Source organism: Neoarius graeffei, chromosome 4 (genome assembly GCF_027579695.1).
Source record: "Neoarius graeffei isolate fNeoGra1 chromosome 4, fNeoGra1.pri, whole genome shotgun sequence".
In the NCBI taxonomy this organism is placed as follows: Eukaryota; Metazoa; Chordata; class Actinopteri; order Siluriformes; family Ariidae; genus Neoarius; species Neoarius graeffei.
Window position 1 is genome coordinate 73,604,719 of NC_083572.1, and position 12,235 is coordinate 73,616,953.

General features: G+C 39.9%; 1 long non-coding RNA gene across 4 annotated transcripts in view; it reads right to left on the bottom strand.

Annotated features, from left to right (window-relative positions):
- Positions 1 to 12,235, bottom strand: part of LOC132884469 (uncharacterized) — a 123,443-nt gene that overhangs the window by 16,761 nt on the left and 94,447 nt on the right. For 3 of the 4 annotated variants that reach the window (XR_009654462.1, XR_009654463.1, XR_009654461.1), the window contains exon 2: positions 4,506 to 4,586. The exons of the other annotated variant lie outside the window; for it this stretch is intronic. This is a non-coding gene — a long non-coding RNA (uncharacterized LOC132884469). The remainder of the gene's footprint in view (positions 1 to 4,505; positions 4,587 to 12,235) is intronic. 4 annotated transcript variants of the gene reach the window in all.

Sequence of the window (12,235 nt, forward strand, 5' to 3'; positions counted from 1 at the left end):
GCTGACTGGTGTGACATCAGAACAAGACAGTGGTGCAGCAAAGTAGACACAGGAGGAAACAATCAGGGAAAACAAGGGCAGGTGGAACTGCCACAGGAGTAGGACACACCACTTAGACTTTTTGCTTTGTGGTGAGTCTTTGTACAATAACTTGCATCCACACCTCCTCCCCAAAACAGCCACACAATACCTCCTTTTCAGGCATAGCCAAGTAGCTATCAGGATTGGTAGTAATTAAAAAAAACCTCTTTAATTACAGATACATTAGTGAAAAAAATAAAATTAAATTAAAAACCCTCTAAATCCACTAAGAATCATTTAACAGACAGCTTTTATGAGTGTAATAACACTTACATCCCAGATAAACTACAGCTGTCAATAAATTTACATTTAGGTTTTTACAGTGGTAAATTGCAGTGAGGTCAGGTTTATGAAGGCTACACAAATCAGCACTGAATTACTTGAGAAATAAGTCACTAAATGTATTGCAAAGGAAATGCTCCTTTTATTACTTTGGGGTAAATCTGTGCCTTTGCTACCTATTAAAACCATAGCCATCTCATGGATTAATGAATGAATGAATGAATGAAAAGTTATGAATAAATAATTCAAGTACGTGAGCACTGATCAGTAAACATTTATTCCAGACTCTTCTGACTCATTTCACCTATTAGATTTATTACTGATTAATTTCTTTACTGATTTCACTTGCCTTAAATATTTGACTTGGCTTACCAATTAGACTTTACTGGTTCTGTATTACAAACCCCAATTCCATAAATTGGGGACACTGTGTAAAATGTAAATAAACAGAATATGATGATTTGCAAATCATGGAAACCCTATATTTAATTGAAAATAGTCCAAAGACAACATATTAAATGTTAAAACTGAGACATTTTATTTAATTAAATTTTATTTTTAAATGCTCATTTTGAATTTGATGTCAGTAACACATTTTAAAAAAAACGGACGGGGCATGTATTGCATCATCTCTACTTTTAACAACATTCTGTAAATGTTTGAGAACTGAGGAGACCAATTGCTGTAGTTTTGAAAGAGAAATGTTGCCCCATTCTTGCGTGATATAGAATTTCAGTTGTTCAACAGTTCGGGGTCTCCTTTGTCATATTTTGTGCTTCATAATGCACCAAATGTTTTAAATGGGAGACAGATCTCGACTGCAGGCAGGCCAGTTTAGCACCCGGACTCTTATTACAGAGCCATGCAGTTTTAATATGTGCAGAAAGCAGTTTGGCATTGTCTTGCTGAAAGAAGGAAGGCTTTCCCTGAAAAATATTTTGTATGGATGGCAGCATATTGCTCTGAAACGTGTATATATCATTCAGCATTAATGGTGCCAGATGTACAACCTACCCATGTCATGTGCACTAATGCACCCTCATACCATCACAGATGCTGACTTTTGAACTGTGCACTGATAAGCCGGATGGTCCCTCTCCTCTTTAGCCTGGAGGACATGGTGTCCATCTCATCTCATCTCATCTCATCTCATTATCTCTAGCCGCTTTATCCTGTTCTACAGGGTCGCAGGCAAGCTGGAGCCTATCCCAGCTAACTACGGGCAAAAGGCGGGTTACACCCTGGACAAGTCACCGGGTCATCACAGGGCTGACACATTGACACAGACAATGATTCACACTCACATTCACACCTATGGTCAATTTAGAGTCACCAGTTAACCTAACCTGCATGTCTTTGGACTGTGGGGGAAAACGGAGCACCCAGAGGAAACCCACGCGGACACGGGGAGAACATGCAAACTCCGCACAGAAAGGCCCTCGCCGGCCACGGGGCTCGAACCCGGACCTTCTTGCCGTGAGGCGACAGCACTAACCACTCGTGGTGTCCATAATTTCTCAAAATAATTTCTACTTTTGATTCATCAGACCTCGGGACAATTTTCGACTTCATCATAAAAGAGCTTGGGCCCAGAGAAGGTAGCGGTGTTTCTAGATATTGTTTATATCTGGTTTTAACTTGCATTTGTGGATGCAGTAATGAACTGTTTTCACAGACGATGGTTTTCTGAAGTGTGCCCATACAGTGATTTCCACTACAGACACGTGTCTGCTTTTAATGCAGCATCTCCTGAGGGCCTGAAGATCACAGGCATCCAATGTCAGTTTTCAGCCTTGTCTCTTGCATACACAGATTTCCCCAGATTCCCTGAATCTTTTAATGATGTTATGTACCATAGATGATGTGATCCCCAAATTCTTTGCAATTTTACATTGAAGAGCATTATTCTTAAATTGTTGCACTGTTTGCCCACGCAGTCTTTCACAAAGCAGTGAACCCACCCCCAACTTTACGGGAGACTCAGCCTCTCTAGGTTGCTCTTTTTATACCCAATCATGTTACTGACCTGTTGGCAATTAACCAATTTTTTTTTTTGCATTACACAAATTTTTCAGTCTTTTGTTGCCCCTGTCCCAACTTTTCTGAAACACGTTGCTGACATCAAATTCAAAATGAGCATATATTTTTCAAAAAAACAATAAAATTTCTCAGTTTCCGCATTTGATATGTTGTCTTTTGACTATTTTCAATGAAATATAGGATTTCTATGATTTGCAAATCATCATAATATTTTCTTTATTTACATTTTACACAGTGTCCCAAATTTATGGAATTGGGGTTGTGAATATGATCATAATCTATATTCTTTTAATTTTTAGATATAGGGTCACAATCAAAGAACCAAGGGAGACTCAAAAGTGATAATCAGATATTCCTTCACTAAGTTATATTCTCCAATGGAACAATGATAATCTTTTCTGGTTTCCTCCCTAGTTGCCTTCTTATACCAAACCAGTACACAACTAACTTCTCCACCTCCCCATGACACACTCTCTCTCTCTCTCTCTCTCTCTCTCTCTCACACACACACACCTGTCATTCTGTTTGAGGTTTTAGAAATGTACAGTATTTCAGATACAGAAGCACTCCTTTAAACCTTTTCAGGTTGACCAAATCTTAGTACCTAGGGAAAAAAGTATACAGCTACATTATTCAACAGAGAGGTGTAAAGAGGCATGTTGGTCCAGATTCTCTCTCTCTTTCAAATGCAGAGAGAGAGAGAGAGAGAGAGAGAGAGAGAGAGAGAGAGAGAGAGAGAGAAACACAATCTTTCAGTCTCAAACCCCTGCTGCCTCCTTAGGGGATGAAGCGATTGATCTGGCTCTGCATTATCAGCCAGGCAGGGAGGTTATGATGACTACATCATGGTTGAAGGAAAAGTGAGGAGTCAGACAAACCTCACCACAGGGCTCTCAGCGGATTTACTGAAATTACAGAACATACTGCACCATGGCTAACTGTGTACCAAAGATGACTATGATAAAAAACAACTCAAAGTCAACTGAGTAATCATTTTGAAAAACAATAAGAACAAAATAAAAATAATAAGAAAGAAGCAGTTATTTATCCAGCTCACTTTAAATGCACTGAAATGTTGACTCACAAACTTTTAAACACTTAAGAAGTTTTTTTTTTTCCTAAGAGTGTAATATAGCATTTGTTGTATACACAATATGGGGAGTGCTGTTTGTTGTATACACAATATGGAGAGTCACTTGTTAGGGCACCTTTTGTTCATAGGTCAGACTGAGGGTCAGATCACAGTCGCGCAGTCTATTTGGGCTTTCTCTGGGCCTTACTTCTCTTCCTCCAAATCACTTTTCAAATAATGCCAAAAACCAAAATGACTCTTCAGCCTGTGCTCATTTTCTTTCCTGTTATTCTCTCTGTGCCCCATTTCTCTATCCAAGTCTACAAAAAGAGTCAATTTTACAAGTTCCATGAATCAAATATATAACATGGCATCTCTCCAAAAATTAAACTACATTTCAAATCATGCTATGTTACATTTCAATCTGACATTTTGACATAAATGGTCCCCATGATGTCAAATAATTTATAACCCAAATATTACATTAATGTCACATCATGTCTCACAGATGTGAAAGTACCTATTGCAGATCAGGAATGCATGATAACAGAAAGTTCTAGAAACACTTTTTCAAGCATAAAATATATTTCAGTTCATTCATTTATTCATCTTCAGTTACTTCTTTATCCTGGTCAAGGTCATGGTGACTCTTGGTTCAGGGGTGTCAGCTCACTGGAGAAGAATTTACATTATCCTTAAAATAGAAATAATCCTGGGTATGAATTCTTGAGAAATAATAATTATATACATAATTAGCTTTATGCATCAAAAGAGAAATTCAGAACCAAATCTCAGAACAAGGGACACCAATGTGAACTAAGATGAGCAGAACCAGAACAAATAAAGAAAACAACAACAATAACAACAAAGACAAAACAAACAAACAAACAAAAAACCCTAAAGGCTTCGGGGGGCATATAATAACACCCAGGTGCCTAATATTTCTGAAAGCCACACCTTGAATTACTGCACATGGAATTGATATTACTGAATGCCGAGTATTACATTTTTCAAAAGCTACACAACTCACACTCATGTCTCCACTCATTTGCTCTTTACGCTGTTTTGAACATGCTGTAGATGGGTCTCTTCAGCCTTACAGCCACACTAGCTGTCAGAGAGAGAGAGAGAGAGAGAGAGAGAGAATTTCATACAGTGGTGCTTAAAAGTTTGTGAACCCTTTAGAATTTTCGATATTTCTGCATAAATATGACCTAAAACATCATCAGATTTTCACACAAGTCCTAAAAGTAGATAAAGAGAACCCAGTTAAACAATTGAGACAAAAATATTATACTTGGTCATTTATTTATTGAGGAAAATGATCCAATATTACATATCTGTGAGTGGCAAAAGTATGTGAACCTTTGCTTTCAGTATCTGGTGCGACCCCCTTGTGCAGCAATAACTGCAACTAAACGTTTCCGGTGACTGTTGATCAGTCCCGCACACTGACTTGGAGGAATTTTAGCCCATTCCTCTGTACAGAACAGCTTCAACTCTGGGATGTTGGTGTGTTTCCTCACATGAACTGCTCGCTTCAGGTCCTTCTACATTTCGATTGGATTAAGGTCAGGACTTTGATTTGGCCATTCTAAAACATTAACTTTATTCTTCTTTAACCATTCTTTGGTAGAACGACTTGTGTGCTTAGGGTCGTCTTGCTGCATGACCCACCTTCTCTTGAGATTCAGGCCCTGTCCACACGGCAACGAATTCAGGTGACTCCGATACAATTGTTTATCGTTTCGGCCTGGCGTCCACATGGCACCGGCGTTTTGGGTGCCCCAAAATGCAATCTTTTGAGAACGGGTTCCAGAGTGGAAAGATCTGGCAACGTTGCCGTTGCGAAGTCGTCTGGATGAGTAGAACGGATTTGTTTACGATGACGTCACAACCACATGACTGTGAGTGCTTCACACCGGGTAGAAGTGTAACAAACTCGATGCGAGTTGTCAACAAATCCTATAACTTGGTTCATGAAACGCGCTTACAAAATATTTTCACTGTGAATATTTATTGTGTAATGGTGCAAAGTGAGAGAGAGAGAGAGAGAGAGAGAGAGAGAGAGAATAGCCCTTAGGGCAGAGTCAATCCCGCCAGCAAAAATAGGGAAAAAAAAGAGCGATCTCACCTCTTCAGATGTTGGTTTAAGTCCTACAATACATTCCTCAAAAAGGGCGTAGAAGAACAAATTAATCCATCAACGTGTAGCATTCAATTTATTCTGGACCATTAAAGACGCCGCCTTCCACGTAGAATCATACGTCATCCTCGCCGCCATATTGGATGGGTCAAAGCGGAGAATAAAGATGCCTCATTCATGTGCTGCGTTTAACTGTACCAACAGGTTTGCCATCCAAACGAGATCACATGGGATTACCTTTCACAGATGAGACTGGAAAAATACTTTTCATTGTATTTGGTCATTATAATGTAATTTTACGAACAGATTTTTCTGACTTTGTGGCTAATATGAAGTCTCGCGCATAATAGTTTATGCGCATGCGTCCTTACTTCTTCTATTGTTCTGGTGTCTCCAAAGGGACCGTCTTACAGCGCCCCTAGAGGTGTGGCATGTGTATTGCATCGTTTTCAGCAAGCGTTGCGTTGCCATATGGACCTGATATTTTACTGATCGTTGCCCATTTGGACGCGATATTTTTTTAAAATAACATCTCGTTGCCGTTGTCGTGTGGATGTAGCCTCAGTTCATGGACAGATGTCCTGACATTTTCCTTTAGAATTCGCTGGTATAATTCAGAATTCATTGTTCCATCAATGATGGCAAGCCATCCTGGCCCAGATACAGCAAAACAGGCCCAAACCATGATACTACCACCACCATGCTTTACAGATGGGATAAGGTTCTTATGCTGGAATGCAGTTTTTCCCTTTCTCCAAACATAATGCTTCTCATTTAAACCAAAAAGTTATATTTTGGTCTCATCCATCCACAGAACATTTTTCCAATAGCCTTCTGGCTTGTCCATGTGATCTTTAGCAAACTGCAGATGAGCAACAATGTTCTTTTTGGAGAGCAGTGGCTTTCTGCTTGCAACCCTGCCATGCACGTCATTGTTGTTCAGTGTTCTCCTGATGGTGGACTCATGAACATTAAGATTAGCCAATGTGAAAGAAGCCTTCAGTTGCTTAGAAGTTATCCTGGGGTCCTTTGTGACCTCGCTGACTATTACATGCCTTGCTCTTGGAGTGATCTTTGTTGGTCGATCACTCCTGGGGAGGGTAACAATGGTCCTGAATTTCCTCCATTTGTACACAATCTGTCTGACTGTGGATTGGTGGAGTCCAAACTCTTTAGAGATGGTTTTGTAACCTTTTCCAGCCTGATGAGCATCAACAACGCTTTTTCTGAGGTCCTCAGAAATCTCCTTTGTTCGTGCCATGATACACTTCCACAAACATGTGTTGTGAAGATCAGACTTTGATAGATCCCTGTTCTTTAAATAAAACAGGGTACCCACTCACACCTGATTGTCATCCCATTGACTGAAAACACTGGACTCTAATTTCACCTTCAAATTAACTGCTAATCCTAGAGGTTCACATACTTTTGCCACTCACAGATATGTAACCTTGGATCATTTTCCTCAATAAATAAATGACCAAGTATAATATTTTTGTCTCTTTTGTTTAACTGGGTTCTCTTTATCTACTTTTAGGATTTGTGTGAAAATCTGATGATGTTTTAGGTCATATTTATGCAGAAATATAGAAAATTCGAAAGGGTTCACAAACTTTCAAGCACCACTGTATATTGGCATTAACTATTCACGATTTACATTTGTCTTAGAAAAGAATTTCAACCATAGGCCTTCATCAAAATATCTTTAAGACAATTAAAATATAATCTCATGCAGTGCAATTGTATATCCCACCTTTGACTGACAGTATACACCATATAAAAACCAGGTCCTTTTTAAATTGTCTATACTATGCACTAGCACTTGATCCTCTTAACTGGTGCAAGCACTGTGCATACAGCATTCTACTGGAATAGTAATGCTGTTTTGCACATCTGAGATCAGATAATGTGAATCCATTACCTACATTATTTTGATTACATACATATTTAATATAAAAAATATTTGATATAAAATTTATTTACATATTTACTTATGTAATATAATACAACTCCAATTCCATAAATTTGGGACACTGTGTAACACATAAATAAAAAAATAGTACGGTATATGATAATTTGCAAATCTTGGAAACCATATATTTAATTGAAAATAATACAAAGACAACATATAAAATGTTGAAAATGAGAACTTTTATTTTTGTTTTGAAAAATACATGCTCATTTTGAATTTGATGTCAGCAACACGTTTCAGAAAAGTTGGGACAGGGGCAACAAAACGTGATTGGGCATAAAAAGAGCATCCCAGAGAGGTGGAGTCTCTCAGAAGTAAAGAAGGGGAGGGGTTCACTGTTCTGTGAAAGACTGTGTGGGTAAACAGTGCAACAATTTAAGAATAACGTTTCTCAATGTAAAATTGCAAAGAATGTGGGGATCACATCATCTACGTATAGCACATCTCATCTCATTATCTCTAGCCACTTTATCCTGTTCTACAGGATTGCAGGCAAGCTGAAGCCTATCCCAGCTGACTACGGGCGAAAGGCGGGGTACACCCTGGACAAGTCACCAGGTCATCATAGGGCTGACACATAGACACGGATTCATACTCACATTCACACCTACGGTCAATTTAGAGTCACCAGTTAACCCAACTTGCATGTCTTTGGACTGTGGGGGAAACTGGAGCACCCGGAGGAAACCCACGCGTTCACGGGGAGAACATGCAAACTCCACACAGAAAGGCCCTCACCGGCCACGGGGCTCGAACACGGACCTTCTTGCTGTGAGGCGACAGTGCTAACCACTACTCCACTGTGCCACCCAGTCTGATGAATCAAAAGTAGAAATTCTTTTGAGAAATCATGGACACCATGTCCTCAAGGCTAAAGAGGAGAGGGACCATCCAGCTTGTTATCAGTGCACAGTTCAAAAGCCAGCATCTGTGATGGTATGAGGGTGCATTAGTGCACATGATATAGGTAGCTTGTACATCGAAAGCATCATCATTAATGCTGAATGATATATACACATTTCAGAGCAATATGCTGCCATCCAGACAAATTCTTTTTCAGGGAAGGTCTTCCTTCTTTCAGCAAGACAATGCCAAACCACTTTCTACACATATTAAAACTGCATGGCTCTGTCGTAAAAGAGTCCGGGTGCTAAACTGGCCTGCCTGCAGTCGAGATCTGTCTCCCATTTAAAACATTTGGTGCATTTTGAAGTGCAAAATACGACAAAGGAAACCCCGAACTGTTGTGCATATCAGGCAAGAATGGGACAACATTTCTCTTTCAAAACTACAGCAATTGGTCTCCTCAGTTCCCAAACATTTACAGAGTGATGTTAAAAGTAGAGGTGAGGCAACACAGTTGTAAACATGCCCCATCCCAACTTTTTTGAAATGTGTTGCTAATATCAAATTCAAAATTAACATAAATTTTTCAAAAAACAATAAAAAATTCTCAGTGTCAACATTTGATAAGTTGTCTTTGTACTATTTTCAATGAAATATAGGGTTTCCATGATTTGAAAATCATCAGATTCTGTTTTTTAAATACTTTACACCACATCCCAAATTTATGGAATTGGGATTGTACATTCTGTATTTCATCTCATCTCATCTCATTATCTCTAGCTGCTTTATCCTGTTCTACAGGGTCGCAGGCAAGCTGGAGCCTATCCCAGCTGACTACGGGCGAAAGGCAGGGTACACCCTGGACAAGTCGCCAGGTCATCACAGGGCTAACACATAGGTGGGGTTTACATTAGACCGTATCAGCGGATCATCAGATTAACGTTTTTAAAACGATTAGCGTGCACACAGCAACGCCAATACATGATTCGCGTGTACACAGCAACGCCAATACACAGATACGCTCGGCTCCGCAGGCATCCTGCGCTCCAAATCACTCCGCCCTGAACAGCGAGTGCCCTCTGGAGGGTGCGCACTCCGGCCCTGCACAGCTCACAGAGCGCGCGAGTGAAGCGCACGAGCAGTGATTTGGGACTGAGCCGCTGTGTGTGTGATCTCAGTGCATATCGGGCATGCGCGTCACTTACCACTTGCAAGTGGAAGGATGGCAAGCCTAAAGACAATCATAACTACACAATGGGCAGTATTTGCATCAGTATTTGCAGTATTTTCATACTTTTATACTCTTTAATGAAAGGTGATACAAGGCGGAAGTTTGCGCCGTTTTTCAGCAGTCGCGTCACATGACCAACGCCAGCGAATCAGGAAGGTGGATGTCACAGTGACGTTGTCCAATGACGACGCCAGCTAGAGCTCAGCACAGCGTATCTGCGTATCCGCGTATTCTCAATGTTTACACAGCACCGGACCAGACACGATCTGGATTGAATACGTGGACCCTGGCGGATTCCCGTTTCCCGGCGTTTCCAGGCGTTTTAATGTAAACGGACAGTGCATCCGCGAAGAAAACGAGACAGATACGGTCTAATGTAAACTTGGCCATAGACACAGACAACCATTCACACTCACATTCACACCTACGGTCAATTTAGAGTCACCAGTTAACCTAACCTGCATGTCTTTGGACTGTGGGGGAAACCGGAGCACCCGGAGGAAACCCACACGGACACGGGGAGAACATGCAAACTCCGCACAGAAAGGCCCTCATTGGCCACGGGGCTCGAACCCGGACCTTCTTGCCGTGCGGTGACAGCGCTAATCACTACACCACCGTGCCGCCCTGGAATTGTACATATTTAACCCTTTGATGCAAAACATATGCACACCCCTTCTAATGCACAACATGAGCCAAAAATGACCCGCATTCATTTTCCAGGTTATTTCATGCTGACTGAGTTTTTCTTTGCTCTGTCTCTTGAAATCAATTTATTTTATGATTGAATATTCCAAGTATTCTTTAAATATTGTTTTTAATTACCACAAATCATTAATTTAATTTTTTCTTTCCTACTTTATGAACAAAAATACTTTTTATATTACTACACATGGGTCATTTAAGTGTGATTTAAAATTAAATGTCTTAATACTATAATAATAATTTGTTTCAAGTAATTACTTTAGCAGTGAATGGGGCCAGTTATTTATTTATTAACTATGTAGTTAGCTAAGCCAACTACAATAAAATTAGCTAACTAAAGTAGAATATGTCAACAGCTCTGTAGCTAATAGTAATTACTTGTAACTTTCTGACAAGTAATCTACTCACTCTCAAGGTAACCTAAACATAATCAATTTTTTTCTAAGGTAATGTTAGAACAATTGAAAAACATTACTTACATGTATTAGATGGGCAAAGGGCGCTGTGCTGAGCTGTGAAATGTCTGACACAAGCACAATTCACAGTTCCCACCAAACGCTGTAGTAAACGCATGCGGGTCGTTTCTGACCCATATGTGTAAACTTGATGTAGAATTACAAAAGCTGTGCTTGTTCATAACTTAAGAAATAAAAATAAAAATTATGATTTGTGCTATGGTGGTGTAGTGGTTAGCGCTGTCGCCTCACAGCAAGAAGGTCCTGGGTTCGAGCCCCGGGGCCGGCGAGGGCCTTTCTGTGTGGAGTTTGCATGTTCTCCCCGTGTCCGCGTGGGTTTCCTCCGGGTGCTCCGGTTTCCCCCACAGTCCAAAGACATGCAGGTTAGGTTAACTGGTGACTCTAAATTGACCGTAGGTGTGAATGTGAGTGTGAATGGTTGTCTGTGTCTATGTGTCAGCCCTGTGATGACCTGGCGACTTGTCCAGGGTGTACCCCGCCTTTCGCCCATAGTCAGCTGGGATAGGCTCCAGCTTGCCTGCGACCCTGTAGAAGGATAAAGCGGCTAGAGATAATGAATGAATGAATGATTTCTGCTAAACAAAAACAAGATATTTACTGCATATTTGGAAAAGTAAATGACAAAATGAATTTATTTCAAAAGTATATCATAGAAACACTCAGCCATACATGAAATAAACTGGAAAATGAATGCAGGTCGTTTTTGACCCATGTTGTGCATTAGAAGGGTAGTGATACAAAAAGGGTTTTTATTCAAAAAGTAAGAAAGGAAAAAATAAAATAAGGATGTATGATGATCAAAAACAAGTTAATTGAGGAATACCTTGAATACTGAATGATGGAATTAATTTATTGAAAAGATATAGAATATAAAAACTCAGCCGGGTCACTTTTGATCCATGTTTTGCATCAAAGGGTTAATATATAAAAATATTTATTGCTGTACATGTGCAGATTCACCTTAATAGCTGATTCCGTCTGGTTGTTCTCCATCATACACAGCTAACACTAACCTTTATCCCAGTATACTCCCTAGCAATTACTTATTTGTAGTGCAGGTGGTGTCTACTTCATGTAAGAGATGATGAGAATGAGGGCTCTTGGTGAGCAAACACACTGCTACCATATAATGAGAAGGATTGTTTGATCATTACAGACATGGCTCAAAGGTTATTTAACAAGAATGGTGTTCCCATGTTTTAAAAAAAGGGTCAGAGACTTCAGGAGACAGATTTAATTTTATCTGTTTGATTTAAAATGGACAAAAATTGACGAATCTTAGTATCACTGAAGAAATGTGACATTGTCAGAGGCAACAGATTCATCCTTCCTGTGAATGGAATACATTTAGACTCCCTGCAGATGTAAGTCGTCTGAAGGAAGA